General features: G+C 40.8%; 1 protein-coding gene and 1 pseudogene across 3 annotated transcripts in view; both read left to right on the forward strand.

Annotated features, from left to right (window-relative positions):
* The window catches only part of HTR7 (5-hydroxytryptamine receptor 7), a 93423-nt gene that overhangs the window by 4046 nt on the left and 65216 nt on the right, over positions 1-24161 (forward strand). The window lies entirely within an intron of this gene.
* Positions 17559-18485, forward strand: LOC115857771 (heterogeneous nuclear ribonucleoprotein A1-like; annotated as a pseudogene).

Consider the following 24161-nt stretch of genomic DNA (forward strand, 5'->3'; position numbering starts at 1 on the left):
CACATCCTATTCCCTCTCACATTCTGGAGGACTTGGTTTTTCCCTTGAGTCCTCATCTCTTCTTTGCCTTCAGTGTTGCCTCTCAACAGGGTCAAGCTTGATATTCCATTTTTAAGAACTCCTTCTTTGGCTTCACTCCTCCCTCCAGTTACTGCTCCACTTCACAGTTAAGCTGCTCAAAGAACTGTGACCACAATCTGACTTTATTTCCTTACTCCTCAGATAGGTGCGTTTGACCCTCACTAGGTCTGCTGTAATACTTTAACTGGCCTTCCTGATTCCACTTCTGTCCAGTCTTCATCCATTGCCTATGAAGAAGCTAGAATGATCTATTTTTTTAAAAATGGTTTTAAGTGAGATAACATTTCCCTGTAGTGAAATGCACAGATATTAAATGTACATTTTGATGAGTTTTGACAAATGTATGTACCCATGTAACCAACACTCCAAATAAGATATAGAATATTTTGTCATCCCAGAAAGTTTCCTTGTGCCCTTTTTAGAATAATCTTTAAACAATAGAAGTCAAATTATCTTTTATATACAGTTTAAAAACATGCAAAACAGTTCTATATATTGTTTAGGTGAACTGACATAAGGAGTCAAAGTATAAAATAGTTCAGAGGAATGGTGAGCACCAAATTCATGAGAGTAGTTATCTCTGGTGGGGTGGGTGGAGGTGTAATCAGGGAGTAACATACATATCAATGATATCGGTCATACTTTGTTTCTTAATCTTGATGCTTGATACAGTCTTGTTATCCTGCATATAACTTTCTGTACTTACGAAATATATTTTCAAACGATTTTTTGAAATACATACAGAAAAGTGAGCAATCCTAAATGTAGAGCTTGATGCATTTCCACTAAGTGAACCCATGGAGATAATCTGCAGCTAGATCAAGAAATTGAACATCACCAACCTCCTAGAGGTCCCCTCTTGCTCTTCTCCAGTTTCTAATACTCCCAAAGATAAGCATTGTCCTGACTGTTAGCATCATAGATTAGTTTTTCTTGGACAAAAACCTCATAAAATGGCATCATATAGTGTGTACTCTTAAACCTGGCATCTTTTGCTCAATAATAATGTCTGCTGTGCGATTCATCCGTAGTTTTTAGCCTGTCAACGTTTTATTCATTTATTTTTGCTGAGTAATATTCCATTTAATTTGCTTATCAGTTCACCTGTAGATGGACATTTGCATTGTTTCCATTTTCTATATATCACTAACAGTGCTTCTATAAATATTTATTTATGTCATCCTGTGTACATATTGTCATTCCTTTTGGGTAAATATAACACTGGATTATAAGGTACCTTATTGAATTTTAATTCTGTATACCCCCCTGACATCTTTTGTGTTATTGTCATGCATTTTAATCTACATATTTAAAAAACCTATTAGATATTATCTTTATTGTTATTTTAAGCAGTCAGTATTCATTCTTATTTACCCACATGGTTACCTTTTCCACTGCTCTTTATTTTTTCCTATATTATCATGCCTTCATCTGGGATCATTTTCTTATGCCTGTTAGACTTTCATTAGCATTTTTTAAAGTGAGGGTTTGCTGGTGACAGATCCTCTCAGTTTTTACTTATCTAAAAATGTCTTAATTTTACTATCATTTTGAATGATATTTTCTCTAAGTATGGAATTCTATGTTTGAGTTTTTGTTCAGCACTTTAAAACATTATTCCATTATCTTCAGGCTTCCATCATTTCTGTTGAAAAATTAGTCATTTACCAACATTGTTATTACTTCTTTGAAGATAATGTGTCTTTTTTCCTCTGGCTGCTTTCAGGATTTTCTTTTTGTCTTTTGTTTTTATACATTTTTCTGTGATGTCCCAAGGTTTGGCATTATTGATTATTTTCTGTTGTTTATTTGCTGTCAACCCTGCTGAGGTTCTTAGTAACTTTTGTATTTGTGTATTGATATCTCTAATCAGTTTGCTAGTATCTCTTTAAATACTTTTACTATCCTCTTCTTTCTTCTTCTACGTCTTCAAAGTTACATAATTTAGATTGTTTTACTTTATCACACATGTATCTTACACTCTTTTCTTTCTTTTCCACTTTATATTTTTCTCTGTTCTTCAGCTTTGAAGAATTTTGACCTACCTTCCAATTTCTTAATCATCTCTTCTGCTCTGTTTAATAGGTTGTTTGCTCTTATCTATTGAGTTCTTAATTTTAGAGTACTAGAAATTATATTTGATCTTTATTTTTTGCATTTGATCCTTTTTATTGATTCTAACTCTCTGGTGAAATTCTTTGCCTTTTCACTGAATTTCTCCAACTTGCTATTTTACTTCTGAGCATATTAATCATAGTTAGACTCTTTTTCTACCAACTCTAATATCTGAATCACTTGTGGTTTCTTTGTGTGTGATCTCTCCCCCCCCCAACCCCGCCCTCAGCTCTGGGTTTTTGCTTTGTGTCTTGGCATGCTTAATAAACTTTAATTGTATACTCAACATTTTGTATGAAAAACTGTGGATGTTGTATATGATGTTATTCTACTCCAGAGAAAATAGCTTCTAGGCAGGCATATTGGGGGACTGATTATTGTAATCCAGTTAGGGACTTAGCTGACTGTAGGCTTTGTTTTAGTTATAATAAAGCTGTGTCTGCCACTGGCCAATGCCTCTTTCTAGGGTGTAGCTTTCTTGGAACTTCAGCTAAGAGCATAGGGGGTTCTCAATGACTTCTCCCCTTGGCTAGTTCAGAACTCTGTTTCTTTCTCTCCTTAGCAGTGGGAGACTATCAAAACTCTCACTGAAAGTTTTTTGGGAGAGTTCTCCTTGGCTTCTTAGCCTCCTGCCCTGCACAGCTTCAGAATTCAGCAAATGTCTTGAGGGGAATACCAGCCAAGTGTTGGGCATAGTTTTCTGTTCCTTCCTTCTTATTTGGATCTTGGCATCTCAGGTCTCTAATTTTTGTTTTTCTTTCCTCAAGAGACTACCAAAATTTCTTCTGGTATTTTTGCCTCTTAATAGCATTTCTGTTGAGGCTTTTTGCCTAGATCCTCAGCTCCTTACCCCTCACCTAGTTTAGGCAAATGTCCCAAGGGAAAGAGTGGCTGCAGAATTTTGGCTCATCTCTTTGTGGTTCTCTCATTTCTAGGATTTTGTCCCCTCCACTCCTGGTTTTCTCAAAAACTCTGTTATGCCTTTAGGCAGGTGTGTGTGTGTGTGTGTGTGTGTATTTGTGCTTTATCCAGCTTTTCTAGTTGTTTTCAGCAGAAGCATTGTTCTGAAGCATTAAGCAACCCCATCATAGGTAGAAGTGGATGTGTGCCTGAAAGATTTTAAATGTATGCAGATATAGAAATATAATGATGTAAATTTTGTGCTTAAAACCCTTCATTGGCTTTTCATTTCACTAGGAATACAATTCAAAGTCTTTAGCACACCTACAAGGTCCCTGATTTATTCCTCCCTTACTTCCCAACAACATTTTGTACTGTATTTCACCTTGCTTTCCATAGTATAGTCATATCGACCTTTTTCAGTTTCTCCATCATGCCAAATTCTTCCTACATCAGGCCTATTCCATGTAAGCCCACCAACTAATATATTTGCAATACTATGATTTCATGTCTGGAGTTCTGTTCCCTAATACATGCTTTTTGATCCCAACTTGGATAGCTTAAAAGTGTTAAACCCTCTAAGATGGCAACAATTAAAATATCTGAAAAATACCAAATATTGGCGAGGATGTAGAGCAGCGGGAACTTTCGTACGTTACTAGTGGGACTGTGAATTGGTGAACAACTTTGAAAATAGTTTGCCATTATCATGTAGTGTTGATGATACATACACCCTCTGATTCTGGGATTCTGTTATTTTACCACTAGGTATATGTCAGAGAGACTCTTGTCACCAAAAGTCTTGTACAAGAATATTTATAATATCCACAAATTTGAAACACCCAAACTTGAAATAATATATAAGTGTATCCGTAGTAGAATGGATAAATCAATTGTGGAACATTCACAGAATGGAATACTATTGAGTAGTGGTTATCAAACTTGAGCATGCATCAGAACTATCTGGAGGACTTATTAAAACACAGATTACTGGACCCCATTCCAAGAGTTTCTGGTTCAGTAAGTCTGGGGTGGAGCCCAATTATTTGCATATTTTCATTTAAACAAATTCCCCAATGATTCTGATGCTCCTGGTTTTGGGACCTTACTTAGAAAACTGTTGCTATATAGCAATGAAAATTGTTGTAGTAAAATGAATCTCACAAAGTAATGTAAACAATTTTTTATTATAAAAATTTTGAAACTTATTTAAGAGTCAAGAGTATAGTATAAAGAGCCTAATCTATCCATCGCCTAGCTTCAACAGTGATGAATTTATGACCACCATATTCAAAGTATACTTTGCAACTCCTCCTTCCTCACAGTATTTTAACTCAGATGTCAGACATCATGTAATTTCACCCATAAATTCTTTGGGGCCACAAACATAATGCTGAGCAGAAGAAGTGGAGTCCAGAAGAACACATGATTCCATTCATATAAAAATGAAAGAAACAACATTGTTTAGAGACATACATAAGTGTAAATATCGTAAAGAAAAGGAAGGAAGTATACATCACAAGAACAAGGATAGTAGTTAATTACTTCTGGGTGGGAAGGAGGGGTGCTGTGATCAGAGAGGTGTGCTTTTGCGGTGGTGTAATGTTTTATCTCTTGCCTGTAGAGGTAGTTACATGAGGGTTCCCTTTAAAAATTACTATTAAAATATTCATGTATATTTTAGGCACTTTCGTACATATGTATTTTGTTTTACATTAAAGGGACAGAAGTATTTATTTGATGACATCTTGTGAGGTGTATATGGATTTACATCAGATGTATGGTTAATCTGAGCGGATACAGTTATTGTTTTAATGCTCTCAGCATCCATTAGTTTTTAGCCTCATGTTTGAGGGCAGGGGTCATTTTTGGGTTGTCCACAATTACAGGAACTCCTGCGACTAACTTGCAAGAACCATAATCTTGAGTTCTGCCTGGTGTCTGGCTGAAGCCTTGCTTCCTGGCCAGGTACTATGACTCATTTGCTTCGATGATCTGAGTTCTGCTCTTGGCCTTGATTCTGCTGTGATCAGCAGTGCAGGGTGCATTCTGGTGTCTCTGGATCCCCTTTATCTTTGAAGGAAGTCATCCTTGCTCATCTCTAAAATTAATTTTCAGCTTGTATATACACTTTAAGAGTTGATAGAATCCTCTTCTTTCTGTCTTTTTCTCCATCTTGTCGCCTGGGCTGTGAGTATGGTGGCTAGAGCTCTGGCCTTCATCTTGGTCAAGACAGACAACCAGAGCCACACTTGGGAAGGAGAAGCAGTGCACCGGGAGGGTAGCCGGGATTCTGGAGGACTGTGGACGCCACAGGATTGCGGGACTCTGACTTCTTACTGATGGATGAACAGATACCATCATGTTGTCTGTCATAACTGCTAAACCTAAGTGCCAGTTTCTTATCTTATGTGCTTATCCTTCACACCATTGTCCATATACACTTCCTAAAACATCATTGTGAGGTGTCACTGTGCCATTCTCCTTTAGGAATAACAGCTACCATTTTTGAGGGTCTTTTGTGCTACATAAATTTCTAGAGATTCACATAATATCTCATTTAATCTTCACAACACCTTTGTAAGGGCATTTATTGAGGCCTGTGCTGTCATTGAGGTCGGCTGGCCAAAGGTATAGGAGACAGAGTGTGAACATTTTAAATCTCATTCTGTAGATGAGGAAGCTGAGGGAGCACACACACTGTATGTGGCAGGAACACCATCTGAATCAAAAGCCCATATGTGTTCCTCTACATCATTGTAGCCATTGTCTGCTATATAAAGAGAACATTGTTAAGATAGCATTCAAGGCCTCTTGTGACGTGACGCAGCCTTCTTTATAGCCTCAATCTGACTAATCCCATCATAGGCATCCTCCCTTTTAACAATATGTCAGAACAGAACTAATGTTCTTACCCCCCAAACTTCTTCCTCTTCCAAGGTTCCCATCCCAATAAGTGGCATCAGGCTGCACCCATTTGCTTTGCTAGACATTTAGGTATCACTTTTGAAACTTTCCACCCAGCCCTCCCCTGTCACCAGTGCATCGCCAGGTCCTGCTCACTGTCCCTTCACTTTTCTTCTCCCCAGTCCCAGCGCCAGACACTCAAGCCAAGCCTCTGCCATCTTTCACTTGGACCATGCGAAGTAGCCTCTCAGGGCTTTCGTGTATCTACCCTTGCTGCACATTAATGCAGAGTGTGTAACCTTAGCTGCACGTTAGAATCACCTGGGCAGTGCTCGGAGCCCATCTCTAGAGATCCTGATGTAATTGGTCTGGGTGGACCTTGGCATCAGGATCTTTGAAAATATCCCCCAGATGATTCTAATGTGTATTCAGCCAGAGGGAGAAGCCCTGAGTTAGCGTGATCTTGTAAAAATGCAAATGCGATTCTATCCATGGTTCCCAAAGTTTACTTGCACATTAGCATCACCTAGGAATCTTCAAAAAATTCCAAAGCCCATACCCAGGCCATACACAAACCCAACTGATGCACAGTCTCTGGGGGTGAGACTCATGCATTATATTCTGGAAGCTCCCTAGGTTAACCCAATGTGCATACAGGTCTGGGCGCTGCTGAACTATGCTGTTCTCCTCTTCAAACTCTTTAATGGGTTAGTGAGTTCCCCTGCTCTTGGGATAAGTTCCTAAAATTTTAATATGATTTAAAAGATCTTATAATCTGACTTCTGCCTATCTCACTAGATCAGGGGTTGGCAATTTTTTTCCACAAAGATCTAGATAGTAAATATTTTAGGCTTGTATGCCATATAGTCTCTGTCGCAGCTCCCCAACTCTGCCACTGTAGTGTGAAAGCGGCTATAGACAATATGTAAATGTACGGGCATGGCTGTGTTCCAGTAAAACTTTATTTATGGCTACTGTAATTTGAATTTCATAAGATTTTCACAATGTTATTAAATATTAGTCTTTTTAATTTTTTTCAACTATTTAAAAATATGAAAACATTCTTAGCTGGTGTGTGTGGGGAGGCTATACAAAAACAGAAAGGGACCAGATTTAACCCTGCTGGAGTTTGCCGACTTCTGCCAAAGTGTCTGTTCAAGTCAGTTCAATTCTCTAACTATCGTGTAGGTCGTCTCTCTTCCTCCCCTGCCCCCCTTCCCCCCCCCCCCCCCATATTCTGGCAACTCTGAGCTTGTTTCTATTCCTTGAGATTTTGCAATTCAGGGACTTCACAAGTCTTTTTATTGCCTACTCCCCACCCCACTCCGCTGACACACTTATGTGCCTCTTGGGCTGGTTCATTCTTATCACTCTTCAGACAGGTCCTCAACTAGATGTTACTGCCTCATGGAAGCATTCCGAGAATCCCCAGACTATCTTAGACAGTCTTATAACTCCCTGCATGTTTTCTTTCTTGCACTCACCTCAATTTGTAATGACTGGTTTGTGAAATTAATTGTAATGGATTCATGATTTGTGGGGTCATCCATACAGCAGGCATGGTAGGACCAGGGTCTCTCTTGTTGGAGACTGAATCCCCAGCCCCCAGCATAGTACTTAGCACATAGTAGGTGTTCAGTTAATCCGTGTGGATTGACTGAGGAAGGAAGGAAGGAAGAGAGGGAAGGTGGGTGCCTCTGATTCCCAAATGTCTGGCCCTAACTTCTTTTTTTTTTTTTTTTTTTTGCGGTACACGGGCCTCTCACTGCCGTGGCCTCTACCATTGCGGAGCACAGGCTCCGGACGCGCAGGCTCAGCGGCCATGGCTCACGGGCCTAGCCGCTCCGCGGCATGTGGGATCTTCTCAGACCGGGGCATGAACCCGTGTCGCCTGCATCGGCAGGTGGACTCTCAACCACTGCGCCACCAGGGAAGCCCTGGCCTTGCCTTTTTATTCTCCAGCTTCTTATGAAATGTTCTTCTTGGTGAAGTTTTTTAGGGAAACTAAATTAGAGTCAGGAGATTGTATAATGAAACAGAAACGGCGTGGAGGCAATGGGACAGTCCCAAAGGGTCGTCCCATCAAGGCATAGTAGGCTGGTGAGTCACTTTCTGCTCTCCACGTGGGTGAGGAACACTGACATAAATAAAGCCCTAGTGATGCAAAAGATTTAGCAGCTTAGAGCCAGGAGTCAGCTCTTTATTGTCATCATTGCTGTGCCATGAAGCAGGGTGAAAAGGCAGGCAAAATGAAGCAAAAATCCCAGATCCTTTTCGTTTCAATGAACAAAACATATTTCGACCAAGCTCATGCATCCCAGAAGGAAAGCCATAGGTGTCAGGCATGAAGGAGATACCCAAGTAGGGAAGCACAGTAACTGACAGTCGCAATATCATTTATTGAGCACGTACTATGTGCCGGGCCCAGTGCCATGGGATTTATGTGATGCATCTCATTTCATCCCCATGACCACTCTGTGGTTACTCTCATCCCTGCTACTCCTGCAGGATGAGGAAAGGGAGGCTGAGAGAGGTTAAGTAACTTGCCTAAGAGCACACAGGAGGAAAGCAGTGAATCCTGCTTGGCTGAGGGAAGGTCTGACTCCAGCTCAGAGGGCTGTTGGCTTTGTGAACATCATCTCTGAACCGTGTCAAGTGAGAAGTGTTTTCTCCTGCTGTTCAGACAGGACAGTGATGATGTTAATAATAATTATTATTATATTCATATCAGTCCGTAATCTCTTATCTAATATCCTTGGGGCCAGATGTGTTTTGTCACATTTTTCTCTAGTGTTCATCCGTGGTATCTCCCACTCCAGTCCATCTGTTAGCTTTGGGGTTATGGTCAAGGTGAGGTCGCTGTGGAATGTTAAGATCCACATCTTCATAGTTTTAAGTTAGATGAGTAGGAGGTCCTAACAAAGAGGCCAAGTGTATATACGTGTGTGTGTGTGTGTGTGTGTGTGTGAGAGAGAGAGAGAAGAGGGGTGGAGAGAGGGTTAGGTAGGTGGTGGGGATATGGATGGAGAGAGAGAAAGAGGGAGGGGAGGGGAGAGGGAGAGAGAGGATACATGGGCGAGCAAGCTAGAGGAGATGGTGGGGGTGAGATTTATTTACTAAGCAAATCCTTGTTGTTTGCCTACTGGGTATTGAAGTACTGTGGGGATACAAAGCTGAATAAAGACGCAGCCTCGTCCTCAAGGGGTTATCTAGTTGAGCCTAAATTAAGATTATTTTATTCACACACCAGAAAATTTGGACCTTTAAAAAGTTAGGTTGTACATGTTGCTTTGCAGTCAATCCCTGTGCGATATGACCTTTCTTGAAAGAGTTTATGAGTCATTTAGCTTCTGTTTGCAAACAATTGGCTAGTTTGAGCACTTCCATCAATAAAACCCCCAGTACTCTATGGTCTGTTTTTGAACAGCCTTTCTGTGCCTGGAGAGTTCTTGTTAAGGACTGCTGCAAAACGAGGACTGCTAGGTCAGAACTAAGCGCTCATGCTTCTGATGTTGCCTGTTGAAGTACAGGATGCCAGCCTCTGGGGGCTGAGCAGCTGTGGGACTTTGGGGGAACATCTCCAGTGCATCTATTTGGGGAGCTTATTTTTGCCCATTTAGCCAGTTTGTATTCTCACTTTCATCCTGGCCTCTGTTCTGATTCAAATTCTGTATTTCTGGGCATTCTGATAATATTTCCCAATCTTTCAAAGAGAGACAGCTGGATAGCTTTCTTCCTTCCAAATGGTTCTTTCATGTGGAGCATCAGGCAGAACCGTCCACCTAAAGGGGGCTATCAATATTTATAGCCTATCATGGGGAGACTTAAATGGCATGCTTCAATCCATCTATAATCAATCCAGCCCAGCTGCCTGAATATTTCAGAATTGTATTTTGGGAGAAGTATGTTCTATACGTTAGGTTTGAAAAAGTCTCTGATATTCTCAAGAGAAGTCTTTGCAGATTCTCCCGTTTAATAAACAGATTACCTCACGGTTTTATACTTGATAGTTTTCTGAATACTGCCAGGCTCCTACCACTCTGGCTTCCTTTCTGGGTCAAAGGTGATAGTCCTTGGTTAGCAATTTCTTCTTCTTTTTTGTATTTTATTTTATTTATTTTTTTATACAGCAGGTTCTTATTAGTTATCCATTTTACACATATTAGTGTATATATGTCAATCCCAATCTCCCAATTGATCACAACACCCCTCCCCCGCTGCTTTCCCCACTTGGTGTCCATATATTTGTTCTCTACATCTGCTTCTCTGTACAATTTCATCTGTACCATTTTTATAGGTTCCACACATATAGGTTCCATACATACGTTAAATACGATATTTGTTTTTCTCTTTCTGACTCACTTCACTCTGTATGACAGTCTGTAGATTCATCCACGTCTCTACAAATAACCCAATTTCATTCCTTTTTATGCCTGAGTAATATTCCATTGTATATATGGACCACGTCTTCTTTATCCATTCATCTGTCAATGGGCATTTAGGCTGCTTCCGTGACCTGGCTATTGTAAATAGTGCTGCAATGAACACTGGAGTGCATGTGTCTTTTTGAATTATGGTTTTCTCTCGGTATACGCCCAGTAGTGGGATTGCTGGGTCATATGGTAATTCTCTTTTTAGTTTTTTAAGGAACCTCCATACTGTTCTCCATAGTGACTGTATCAATTTACATTCCTACCAGCAGTGCAAGAGGGTTCCCTTTCCTCTACATCCTCTCCAGCATTTCTTGTTTGTAGATTTTTTGATGATGCCCATTCTAACTGGTGTGAGGTGATACCTCATTGTAGTTTTGATTTGCATTTCTCTAATAATTAGTGATGTTGAGCAGCTTTTCATGTGCCTCTTGGCCATCTGTATGACTTCTTTGGAGAAATGTCTGTTTAGGTCTTCTGCCCATTTTTGGACTGGGTTGTTGGTTCTTTTAGTATTGAGCTGCATGAGCTGTTTATATATTTTGGAGATTAATCCTTTGTCCATTGATTCGTTTGCAAATATTTTTTTTCTTAATTTTTTTTTTTTTTTTTTTTGCAGTATGCGGGCCTCTCACTGTTGTGGCCTCTCCTGTTGCGGAGCACAGGCTCCGGACGCGCAGGCTCAGTGGCCATGGCTCACGGGCCTAGCCGCTCCACAGAATGTGGGATCTTCCCAGACTGGGGCACAAACCCATGTCCCCTGCATCGCCAGGTGGACTCTCAACCACTGCGCCACCAGGGAAGCCCCGTTTGCAAATATTTTCTTCCATTCTGAGGGTTGTCTTTTCGTCTTGTTTGTAGTTTCCTTTGCTTTGCAAAAGCTTTTAAGTTCCATTAGGTCCCATTTGTTTATTTTTTTTTATTTTTTTTTTTTTTCTTTTTTGCAGTACGCGGGCCTCTCACTGCTGTGGTCTCTCCCATTGCGGAGCACAGGCTCCGGACGTGCAGGCCCAGCGGCCATGGCTCACGGGCCTAGCCACTCCGCGGCATGTGGGATCTTCCCGGACCGGGGCACGAACCCGTGTGCCCTGCATCGGCAGGCGGACTCTCAACCACTGCACCACCAGGGAAGCCCTATTTTTGTTTTTATTTCCATTACTCTTGAGGTGGATCAAAAGAGATCTTGCTGTGATTTATGTCGAAGAGTGTTCTTATGTTTTCCTTTAAGAGTTTTATAGTATCCAGTCTTACATTTAGGTCTCTAATCCATTTTGAGTTTATTTCTGTGTATGGTGTTAGGGAGTGTTCTAATTTCATTCTTTTACATGTAGCTGTCCAGTTTTCCCAGCACGACTTATTGAAGAGACTGTCTTTTCTCCATTGTATATCCTTACCTCCTTTATCATAGATTAGTTGACCATAGGTGTGTGGGTTTATCTCTGGGCTTTCTGTCCTGTTCCATTGATCTATATTTCTGTTTTTGTGCCAGTACCATGTTGTTTTGATTGCTGTAACTTTGTAGTATAGTCCGAAGTCAAGGCGTCTGATTCCTCCAGCTCCGTTTTTTTCCTTCAAGACTGCTTTGGCTATTCGGGGTCTTTTGTGTCTCCATACAAATTTTAAGATTTTTTGTTCTAGTTCTGTAAAAAATGCCATTAGTAATTTGATAGGGATTGCATTGAATTTGTAGATTGCTTTGGGTAGTATAGTCATTTTTACAATATTGATTCTTCCAATCCAAGAACATGGTATATCTCTCCATCTGTTTGTATCATCTTTGATTTCTTTCATCAGTGTCTTATAGTTTTCTACATACAGGTCTTTTGTCTCCCTAGGTAGGTTTATTCCTAGGTATTTTATTCTTTTTGTTGCAGTGGTAAATGGGAGTGTTTCCTTAATTTCTCTTTCAGATTTTTCATCATTAGTGTATAGGAATTCAAGAGATTTCTGTACATTAATTTTGTATCCTGCAACTTTACCAAATTCATTGGTTAGCTCTAGTAGTTTTCTGGTGACATGTTTAGGATTCTCTATGTATAGTATCATGTCATCTGCAAACAGTGACAGTTTTACTTCTTCTTTTGCAATTTGTATTCCTTTTATTTCTTTTTCTTCTCTGATTGCCGTGGCTAGGACTTCCACAACTATGTTGAATAATAGGGGTGAGAGTGGACATCCTTGTCTTGTTCCTGATCTTAGAAGAAATGCTTTCAGTTTTTCACCACTGAGAATGATGTTTGCTCTGGGTTTGTCCTGTATGCCCTTTATTATGTTGAGGTAAGTTCCCTCTATGCCCACTTTCTGGAGAGTTTTTATCATAAATGGGTGTTGAATTTTGTCAAAAGCTTTTTCTGCATCTACTGAGATGATGATATGGTTTTTCTTCTTCAGTTTGTTAATATGGTGTTTCACATTGATTGATTTGCATATATTGAAGAATCCTTGCATCCCTGGGCTGAATCCCACTTGATCATGGTGTATGATCCTTTTAATGTGTTGTTGGATTCTGTTTGCTAGTATTTTGTTGAGGATTTTTGCATCTATATTCATCAGTGATATTGGTCTGTAATTTTCTTTTCTTGTAGTATATTTGACTGGTTTTGGTATCAGGATGATGGGGGCCTCCCAGAATGAGTTTGGGAGTGTTCCTTCCTCTGCAGTTTTTTGCAAGAGTTTGAGAAGGATGGGTGTTAGCTCCTCTCTAAATGTTTGATAGAATTCACCTGTGAAGCCATCTGGTCCTGGACTTTTGTTTGTTGGAAGATTTTTAATCACAGTTTCAATTTCAGTGCTTGTGATTTGTCCATATTTTCTATTTCTTCCTGGTTCAGTCTTGGAAGGTTATACCTTTCTAAGAATTGTCCATTTCTTCCAGGTTGTCCATTTTATTGCCATAGAGTATTGCCATAGAGTTACTTGTAGTAGTCTCTTAGGATGCTTTGTATTTCTGTGGTGCCTGTTGTAACTTCTCCTTTTTCATTACTGATTTTATTGATTTGAGTCTTCTCCCTCTTTTCTTGATGACTCTGGCTAATGGTTTATCAATTTTGTTTATCTTCTCAAAGAACCAGGTTTAAGTTTTATTGATCTTTGCTATTTTCTTTGTTTCTATTCATTTATTTCTGCTCTGATCTTTATGATTTCTTTCCTTCTGCTAACTTTGGGTTTTGTTTGTTCTTCTTTCTCTAGTTCCCTTAGGTGTAATGTTAGATTGTTTATTTGAGATTTTTCTTGTTTCTTGAGGTAGGCTTGTATTGCTATAAACTTCCCTCTTAGAATTGCTTTTGCTGCATCCTATACATTTTGGATCATTGTGTTTTCATTGTCATTTGTCTCTAGGTATTTTTTGATATCCTCTTTGAGTTCTTCAGTGATCTCTTGGTTATTTAGTAACATATTGTTTAGCCTCCATGTGTTTGTGTTTGTTACAATTTTTTTCCCTGTAATTGATTTCTAATCTCCTAGCGTTGTGGTCAGAAAAGATGCTTGATATGATTTCAATTTTCTTAAATTTACTGAGGCTTTATTTGTGACCCTAGATGTCATCTATCCTGGAGAATGTTTCATGGACACTTGAGAAGAAAGTGTAATCTGTTGTTTTTGGATGGAATGTCCTAAAATTATCAATTAAATCTATCTGGTATGTTTTGTCATTTAAAGCTTGTTTCCTCATTAATTTTCTGTTTGGATGATCTGTCCATTGGTGTAAGTGAGGTGTTAAGGTCCCCCACTATTATTGTGTTACTGTTGATGTCCTCTTTCATAGCTGTTAGCAGTTGCCTTATGTATTGGGGTGCTAATATGTTGGGTGCATATATATTTATAATGGTTACATCTTTTTCTTGGATCGATCCCTTGATCATTATGTAGTGTCCTTCCTTGTCTCTTGTAACATTCTTTATTTTAAAGTCTATTTTATCTGATATGAGTATTGCTACTCCAGCTTTCTTTAGATTTCCATTTTCATGGAATATCTTTTTCCATCCCCTCACTTTCTGTCTGTATGTGTCCCTAGGTCAGAAGTGGGTCTCTTGTAGACAGCATATATATGGATCTTGTTTTTGTATCCATTTAGCGAGCCTGTGTCTTTTGGTTGGAGCATTTAATCCATTCACATTTAAGGTAATTATTCATATGTATGCTCCTCTTACAATTTTCTTAATTGTTTTGGGTTTATTTTTTATTTTTTTTTTCCCAGTACGCGGGCCTCTCACTGTTGTGGGCTCTCCCGTTGTGGAGCACAGGCTCTGGACGCGCAGGCTCAGTGGCCATGGCTCACGGGCCCAGCTGCTCCGCGGCATGTGGGATCCTCCCGGACCGGGGCACGAACCCGTGTCCCCTGCATCGGCAGGCGGGCTCTCAACCACTGCGCCACCAGGGAAGCCCCTGGGTTCATTTTTGTCGGTCCTTTTCTTTTGTGTTTCCCACTTAGAGAAATTCCTTTAGCATTTGCTGTAGAGCTGGTTTGGTGGTGCTGAATTCTCTTAGCTTTTACTTGTCTGTAAAGCTTTTGAGTTCTCCATCAAATCTGAATGAGATCTTTGCCAGGTAGAGTGATCTTGGTTGTAGATTCTTCCCTTTCATCACTTTAAATATGTCATGCCACTCCCTTCTGGCTTGTAGAATTTCTGCTGAGAAATCAGCTGTTAACCTTATGGGAGTTCCCTTGTATGTTATTTGTCGTCTTTCCTTTGCTGCTTTCAGTAATTTTTCTTTGTCTTTAATTTTTGCCAGTGTGATTACTGTGTGTCTCGGCGTGTTTCTCCTTGTGTTTATCCTGTATGGGACTCTCTGTGCTTGGGTGGCTATTTCCTTTCCCATCTTAGGGAAGTTTTCGACTATAATCTGTTCAAATATTTTCTTGGGTCCTTTCTCTGTCTCTTCTCCTTCTGGGACCCCTATAACGCGAATGTTGTTGCGTTTAATGTTGTCCCAGAGGTCTCTTAGTCTGTCTTCATTTCTTTTCATTCTTTTTTCTTTATTCTGTTCTGCAGCAGTGAATTCCACCATTCTGTCTTCCCGGTCACTTATCCATTCTTCTGCCTCACTTATTCTGCTGTTGTTTCCTTCTAGTGTATTTTTAATTTCAGTCATTGTATTGTTCACCTCTGTTTGTTCTTTAATTTGTCTAGGTCTTTGTTAAACATTTCTTGCATCTTCTTGGTCTTTGCCTCCATTCTTTTTGCGAGGTCCTGGATCATCTTTACTATCATTATTCTGAATTCTTTTTCTGGAAGGTTGCTTATCTGCACTTCATTTAGTTGTTTTTCTGGGGTTTTACCTTGCTCCTTCATATGGTACATAGCCCTCTGCCTTTTCATTTTGTCTGTCTTCCTGTGAATGTTAGCAATTTCTTGACAGAAAAATTGCCTTTTCTTATTATGGGAGTCCTAGGGGATTCATCTATTCACATCTTCAGTATTTATTGATTACTTAATCTTTATTGGTTACTCTTTTATATCCTCAGCAAAAGCAAATAAGGCCTCTGCTATCTTGAATCTTACATTCTAGTAAGAATAAATAGGCAAGAAACATATAAACTAAACACACACACACACACACACACACACACACACACACACACACTGATTCATTAGTAATAAGTGCCACATGGAGAATTAAAACAGAGTGATGTGTTAGAGTGGTTGATCATGGAAGGCCTGTCTGAGGAGGTGACATATACATCATGATGTAAATAACGTGATGGAGCTGCCTATGTGAAGATCAGGAGGAAGAACATTCCAGGCAAAGGCAGCAGCTGGTGCAAAGGCCCTGGGCCAGTGTGATTGGAGTAGAGAGATCAAAGGAAAGCCCAGAAGGAGATGAGAGTAAAGCAGTGGTCACAACTCATAATGGGATTTGGGACAGGTAAAGAGATTGGATTTTATTCTAAATGCAGTGGAGGCCTTGGAGAGTTTGAAGTCTTGGGTGACATGATCTGGTTTGTAATCTTAATAGTTCCTTGTGGTTACTTTGTGGAGAATGAAATGGAAAGTAGTGTGAGTGAAAGCTGGGAGACCAATGGGAAGGCTTCTGTTGTTGTTGAGATAAAAGATGATTGAGAGGAGTGAAGATGGAGCAAAGTGGAGGAGTTCAAGATACGTCTGGGAGGCACACTGGCAGAACTAACTGATGGATTGGATCTGGGGGGTGAGGGACAGAGAAGAAAAAAGGATGACTATGTGCTTTGGGCTCGAGCAACTCAGTCGATGGTTATGCTGTTGATCAAATAAGAGAGTAGCAGAACTGGTGGTGAAAATCAAGAGTTCTATCTTGGGTTTTTAAAAAAATTTATTTTATTGATATATAGTTGATTTACAATGTTGTATTAATTTCTGCTGTACAGCAAAATAATTCACTTATATATATATAATACACACACACACACATTCTTTTCCATTATGGTTTATCACAGGATATTGAATATAGTTCCCTGTGCTATACAATGGAACTTTGTCGTTTATCCATTCTCTATATAATAGTTTGTATCTGCTAACCCCAAACTTTCAATCCTTCCCTCCCCCCACCCTTGGCAACCACAAGTCTGTTCTCTATGTCTGTTTTGTAGATAAGTTCATTTGTGTCATATTTTAGATTCCACCTATAAGTGATATCATTTAGTATTTGTCTTTCTCTTTCTGACTTCACTTAGTGTGCTAATCTCTAGGTCCATCCATGTTGCTGCATATGGCATTATTTCATTCTTTTTTATGGCTGACTGCTACATTCCATTGTATATATGTACCACATCTTTATCCATTCATCTGTTGATAGACATTTAGGTTGCTTCCATGTCTTGGCTATTGTGAATAGCGCTGCTGTGAATATAGGGGTGCACATATCTTTTTGAATTATAATTTTGTCTGGATATATGCCCAGGAGTGGGATTGCTGGATCATGTGGCAACTCTATTTTTAGTTTTTTTTTTGAGGAACTTCCATACTATTCTCCATAATGGCTGCACCAATTTACATTCCTACCAACAGTGTAAGAGGGTTCCCTTTTCTCCACACCCTCTCCAGTATTTGTTATTTGTAGACTTTTTAATGATGGCCATTCTGCTTTCTGCCTGTGGACGCCACCGAGTAAGCATCATTGATGTCTCCCCCCAGCTCCACTGCCATCATGTCTAAGTCAGAGTCTCCCAAAGAGCCCGAACAGCTGCGGAAGCTCTTCGTCGGAGGTTTGAGCTTTGAAACAAGTGATGAGAGCCTGAGGAGCCATTGTGAGCAGTCGGGAGTGTGCACAGACTGTGTGGTAATGAGGGATCCAAGCACCAGGCACTCCAGAGGCTTCCGGGTTGTCATGTATGCTACTCAAGGCCACACGAGGTGGATGGAAGAGTTGGGGAACCAAAGAGGGCCATCTCAAGAGAAGATTCTCAAAGACCTGGTGCCCACTTAACTGTGAAAAAGATTTTTGTTGGTGGCATTAAAAAAGACACTGAAGAACATCACCTAAGAGATTATTTTGAACAGTATGGAAGTGATTGAAATCATGACTGACCAAGGCAGTGGCAAAAAGAGAGGCTTTGCTTTCGTAACCTTTGATGACCATGACTCCATAGACAGGATTGTCAGTCAGAAATACCACACTGTGAATGGCCACAACTGTGAACAAAGGAAAGCCCCATCTCAGCAAGAGATGGCTAGTGCCTCATCCAGCCAAAGAGGTCGAAGTGGTTCTGGAAGCTTTGGTGGTGGTCGTGGAGGGGGTTTTTGTGGGAATGACAGCTTTGGTCATGGAGGAAACTTCAGTGGTCGAGCTGGCTTTGGTGGCAGCCACGGTGGTGGTGGCTGTGGTGGCAGTGGGGATGGCTATAATGGATTTGGTAATGATGGGAGCAATTTTGGAGGTGGTGGAGGCTACAATGATTTTGGCATTTACAACAATCAATCTTCAAATTTTGAACCCATAAAAGGAGGAAACTTTGGAGGCAGAAGTGCTGGCCCCTATGGTGGTGGAGGTCAGTACTTTGCCAAACCATGAAACCAAGGTGGCTATGGCTGTTCCAGCAGCAGCAGGAGCTATGACAGTGGCAGGAGGTTTTGATTACCGCCAGGAAACAAAGCTTAGCAGGAGAGGAGAGCCAGAGAAGTGACAGGGAAGCTACAGGTTTGTGAACTCAGTCAAGCACAGTGGTGGCAGGGCCTAGCTGCTACAAAGAAGACATGTTTTAGACAATACTAGTGTATGGGCAAAAAAACTCGAGGACTGTATTTGTGACTAATTGTATAACAGGTTATTTTAGTTTCTGTTCTGTGGAAAGTGTAAAGCATTCCAACAAAGGGTCTTAATGTAGTTTTTTTTTTTTTTTTTTTTTTGCGCCCATGCTGTTGATCGTTAAATGTAATAGTCTGATCATGGTGCTGAATAAATGTGTCTTTAAAAAAAAAAATGATGGCCATTCTGACTGGTGTGAGGTGATCCCTCATTGTTGTTTTGATTTGCATTTCCAAGAGTTCTATTTTGAATGCTAAGTTTGATATCATTAGACATTTGGATATAAGAGTCTCGGGTTCCAGAGAGAAGTCAGGACTGGAGATACAAATTTGGGCTTCATTGGAAATGATATTTAAAGCCATAGGGTGGGGTCCAGCTACCCGTCCTTAGCAAGATAAAATGTTTAGAGGTCAAGAGAAGAGGAAGAGCCAGCAAAGTTTAAAAAGGGATGGGCAGTGAAGTAGGAACACCTGGAGAGTGCTATCATGGAAATTAAGGGAAATGTTTTGACAAGGATAGAATATCACCTGTGTCAAACGCTGTTGTAAGATAAAGCTAGAAAAATGGCCAGTGAATTGGGTGACCTTGAAGTCACTGGTGATCTTGAGAAGAGAGGTTTCAGTGAAACAGTGGAATGGAAGCCCTGGTGGAGAGAGGTGAGGAGAGATTGGGAGGAAGGAAGGAGAGACATTGACTAGAAACAGCTCTTTCAAGAAGTTTAGCTACTCACCTGGGAGTCGGGAAACCTGCATTCCAACCCTGTATCTGCTGCGTTGTACCTTCGAGATAATTGTTTATGTGCCTGTCTTAAATTCCATTAGAATGGGCAAGAACTTTGACTTCGATTTTCCTAGCATTTGCAGAGTTCGTGGCACACAGTAGGCGCTGAATCATATTTGTTGAATGAATGGATCAATGGATTAAGGAATATCCTACTAGAGTAGAAACACTTTAGGCTCAAGACAGTGTCTGATTCTTCTTCCTCAGGCTCATGTACACTAGTGGGAATGCAAAAATATCCCTGAATGAATAAATGAGTCTGGTAAATTTGGGAGTAGAGTAGGGGAGCTTGGTGTGGAAAGATCAGGGATCGGGGCTGTTTAGACCAGGATTCCCGTAGGAAAAGTCTACATGGGGTCTTGATGAGGCTTCAGGGAATGCCAGCCCGCCTGCAAACCACCCTACCTGTCCAGTGATGCCAGAAATAGGGGCCAAGGTCAGTTCCATGATTTCCTTCAGATGCTGCTTGAGGCACGTCAGGGACTTGAGTTCATTCATGCTGAGGTGCGCTCAGTGGGTCAGTCGGGAAGGATAAATGACTGGTACCTTGTATAATGTTGTAGAGAATGGGGAGGGGAGGGTTTGTGGTGCACCGTCACTCCTCAGATAACATCCTAGCTGTCTCCTGCGCTTGCCCTTTCCTCTGTGTACTTCGTATGTGTCACAGGAAGTATAGGGGCTGCTTCTGTTTTCCTGCATATACCATGTCCTCCTTTGCTTCCATGTCCCAGTACATTCTGTTTCCTCTGCCTAGAATGCCCTCCTCTTTTCTGCCTATTTCCCAAGCATTCTTCATGACGCAGCGAAAGTGTCATGGTCTCCAGGAGGCTGTCCCTGACACCTTGGTCTGGCTTAGGTGCTCCTCCCAGGCTCTCCCTGACCACTCTGAGCTTCCTTCTCTATCACCATCAGGCTGAAATGTAGTTGATTATATTTCTCTGTCCCCCACACATCAAGTGCTGAGGTTCGTGGGGACAGAGACATCTTATTCATCTCTGTTTGCTTCCAGCTTCTGTTGGTATGTGGAAAGTCTCAATAAATATTGGCTGGAGAAGTGAACGAACGAACGAATGAATGAATGAAACTGGCAACAATTGACTATTTAATTGTGTCTTGAGTATGAAACAGGAAGGGAAAATGAAAGAGGGACATAGAAGCCACACCATTTATGACACAGTTCTGCTTCGGCGGGTCTTGTTTCCTTACTCCCTTGAGTGGGTACCTCATCATAGCTGCCAGAGCCTTTTTTCTATATCTTTGAAGGCACAGTTCTGCTTCTCATGGCTTATGAAGATGCTGTGGATTTCATTTCCAGGATGTCCTGTCACCAAGGTCTCCCTGTAAGGAGGGTCAGTATAATAGAGTTTTTACCTGCAGAGCGTATTATATGAGCGTCCCCAGCAGCCTTATTGGGTTAGCTTCCAAGCCCCAGGGGCAAGATTAGACACTGGAGACAGTATGATGGGATGCACTACAGCCACAGATATTTCAGATATACTTGTACAAAAAGAAATCACGTTTTGAATCTAACCTTGCCTCCAGAACCTCTCATTGCTCCATCTTTGGTGAGTCTGAGGCATTTTTCCATTTACGTGCTGGTTCCTGTCTTGATTCTTCTTCCAGGGAATAGCTCCTACCCTGGTAAATTCCTAGGAGACTGTTACATTCCCCTCAGATATCATTTGTGTGTAGCCTTGTGATACATTATAGAAATGGCTCCCAGCTCTTCCCATGTCTGTTGTGCCTTTCAAGTGTGACTTTACAACCCTTCCCATGTTGACTCTTGGCGTGGCCGTCTAACTTGCTTTGGCTGATGGGACTTTAGCAAACATGATGTAGGCAGAGACTTGGAATTTGCCTTCTTTTGCTGGTTTTGGGAACCCTGTGACTGCTATCATGTGAGGAAGCCCAGGCTGGACAACGAGAGACCCAGGGCTTAGTCCTCCGACTTCCCTGGCTGCCAGTTACCACGCAGGTGAATGAAGCCATCCTAAACTACTCAGGCACCAGCAGGTCTACCACCTGACCACAGACATAAGAAAACCCACCCGAGATGGACTGACGTTGCCTGGCCCAGAACGGCCCCCCTAACCTGCCAATAGGGAGCTGAATAAATGGCTGGTGTTTAACCACATGGTTTTCGATTAGTTTTTACACAGCAAAGGCTAACCGACAGCAAGCCTTTAGTATTTTGACCCTCCTTTCCCCTGAATTTATGTTCCCATGTTGATTTGTTTGTGTTATAGCACAATGTCCATAATGTTCTCTGGATGACTGTTTATAAGTCTACCTTCCCAGCAGACCTTGGATACTCCAAAAGCAGCAGTGGTGTCCGGAGGGCTAATAGGATTTGCTCACCTAAGGCCTATCCCAGCGCCTGGACCAAGAACGCACTCTGGAAATGTGGACGGGCCAGATGAGAATGTGCAGCTCAGTTGTGATGTCTTTGGGTCTTGGCTTCTGTGTCACCAACAGTCTCTTCACTTATTTCTTCCCCACTCCCCAGCTAGGAATCCAAAACCTGATGTTTGCTATACTCGTGACATTTTGTACTTTCACATTCTCGTTTATAGTTATGGTGGTCTTTTTCCCATCCTTATCCTATCTTTGTGTATCTATAGATAATAAAGTCCCCCAAGTTTTTTAAAAATAGGATTATATAGTCATAAAAGATGCTGCTGGAATAAATCCTTTTGATGGAATCCAAGTTTCCTTTTTCTAAATTATAGTTTTCAAATGGCATTACATGATGATTGATTTATATTTTCTTTGATTTTATTTTCAATGTGGAAGATTTATATTTTCAAAATGAACAGTTTTTACACTGAAAGCTATTAATTTCATCTTGTCTAAGGTGATAACTTCAAACAAATCCGTTTAATGTGTAGCTTCGGTAAAAATCTATGATTGATTGTTGGCATTTTGGGAACCCTAGAAAGTCAGTCATATGAAGGAGTCCTTCAGAGTCAGAATGAAGGAAGAGGAAGGTAACTCAGGTAATAGTCATTAACAACTCCCCAAGAAATTTTTGTTGGATAAATGCCCAGTGGAGGATTAAATGTTGCCTTGTATCAGTCAGACTCTGGGCTACATGCTGACCGTCTCTTCGAATCTTCCCAACAGCCCCATGCACTAGGTTCTATTATCACCATTTTACAAACGAGGAGAGGCTTAGAGAGTTTAATCAGGTTACCCAGAGTCAGAACCTGGAATCAAACTTGGGTGTATCTGATTTCAGCGCTGGCGTCTTAACTCTTATGCTTCACCGAGAAGTGGATAGAAAATATGGTCTATTCCTTTTAGGTCATGTATCCTCTTTTAAAGATAAAAATCAGATAACATATCTAGACCTTGGAGGTTCATCTAGGAGCATGATATCAGCACCTTGAAATATTCTGTACAGTGATAGCATAGGGACTGACCTTGGTGTGTATGTTGCTCCATACCCATTCCTAACTGCCCAGAAGTTCCAGGTTTGGCATGTCAGTGGTCAAATTAACAGACAAACAGAATCAGTGAGTGTTAAAACTGGAAGGGACCTGTGCTAGTTCCCATCTCCAGGTCTTACTCTCTACCCTTCTCCACTCTGTTCTCTTCCCTGGGAAACTGATATGTTCTTTGACTTCTTGTTGAGTTCAGCCAATGGCAAGTCCGGGGAAGGATATCAAAGGGAGATCCAGCCCTTCCTGCAAGGTGATCACCTTGCACTGACTGTGCCCCTTGATGGGAAGTCACTGCTCCTCTCAAGGTGGCCCTTGCTACATGACTCCTTCCTTTTGGGTCCTGTAACTGCCTCCTTCCCTCCTGCCTTTGGACCTGGGATGGTGATTATTCTTCTGTGGCTGCCCTGTCCTTTGTAGTTTCCCTATCTCCTGCCCATACCTCTGTAAATAGTCACCTTGAATTATCCTAATTTGAGTCTATTTCTTGCTGAGACCCTGATTGATAGAGAATTCTAGAGATTATGTAGGTCAACCTTTACATTCTATAAAGAGAAAACTGAAGCACAGAGAAAGTAAGTACCTGTTGAAACAACTAAGTGGCAGAACCAGAACTTGGAAGGCACACTGGACTGACTTGTCCAGTGACTCCAGTGACAGAAGACAGTGACTGGCACAACATAAGTTGAGGAAGTTGTTCATTTATTTCCCTTTTTTGTAGAGCAACTTTTCTGGGTCACATCTTCCTGTGATGACTTTGGGCCATGTCATTGCTCAACTGCACTTGGGCAACTTCTCAGCTATGACTTTTGCCTTACCTTGGGTGCTCTAGAATAAAAAAATTCATGAATAGTCTTCTGTGTTTATCTGGTTACAAATTGAAAAGCAGTGTAGGCGGGTGGTTTGTGTGCGATTGTAATTAATGTCTTTCAGGGTAAATGCTTTTTGTTCTTTAGGAAAGGCAGGATTTTCATCAGCTTAATAACATCCACAAACCAATATGGCAGTGAATCAGGTTCTTACCATCAAGGGAAGAATATCATTACACTGTTTATTGATACCAATTATTGAACTGTATTCAAGTTGTAATTACTGAAACTTGGCTTTTGTCAATGCACTAGCACAAGATAAATAGTCAATAAATAAAAGTCTGTTGAATTATTGAATGAATGAATATTCTTATTGTTTAGTGGGAGATGGTTTAAAGTTAGCAGTAGCACCTAATCTGTCTAGAGCAGGGCTTCATTCTTTGACCTCTCAGGTGTTCTCTGTTGGCTATTGAAAT

The sequence above is a fragment of the Globicephala melas genome, chromosome 16 (genome assembly GCF_963455315.2).
Source record: "Globicephala melas chromosome 16, mGloMel1.2, whole genome shotgun sequence".
NCBI lineage: Eukaryota > Metazoa > Chordata > Mammalia > Artiodactyla > Delphinidae > Globicephala > Globicephala melas.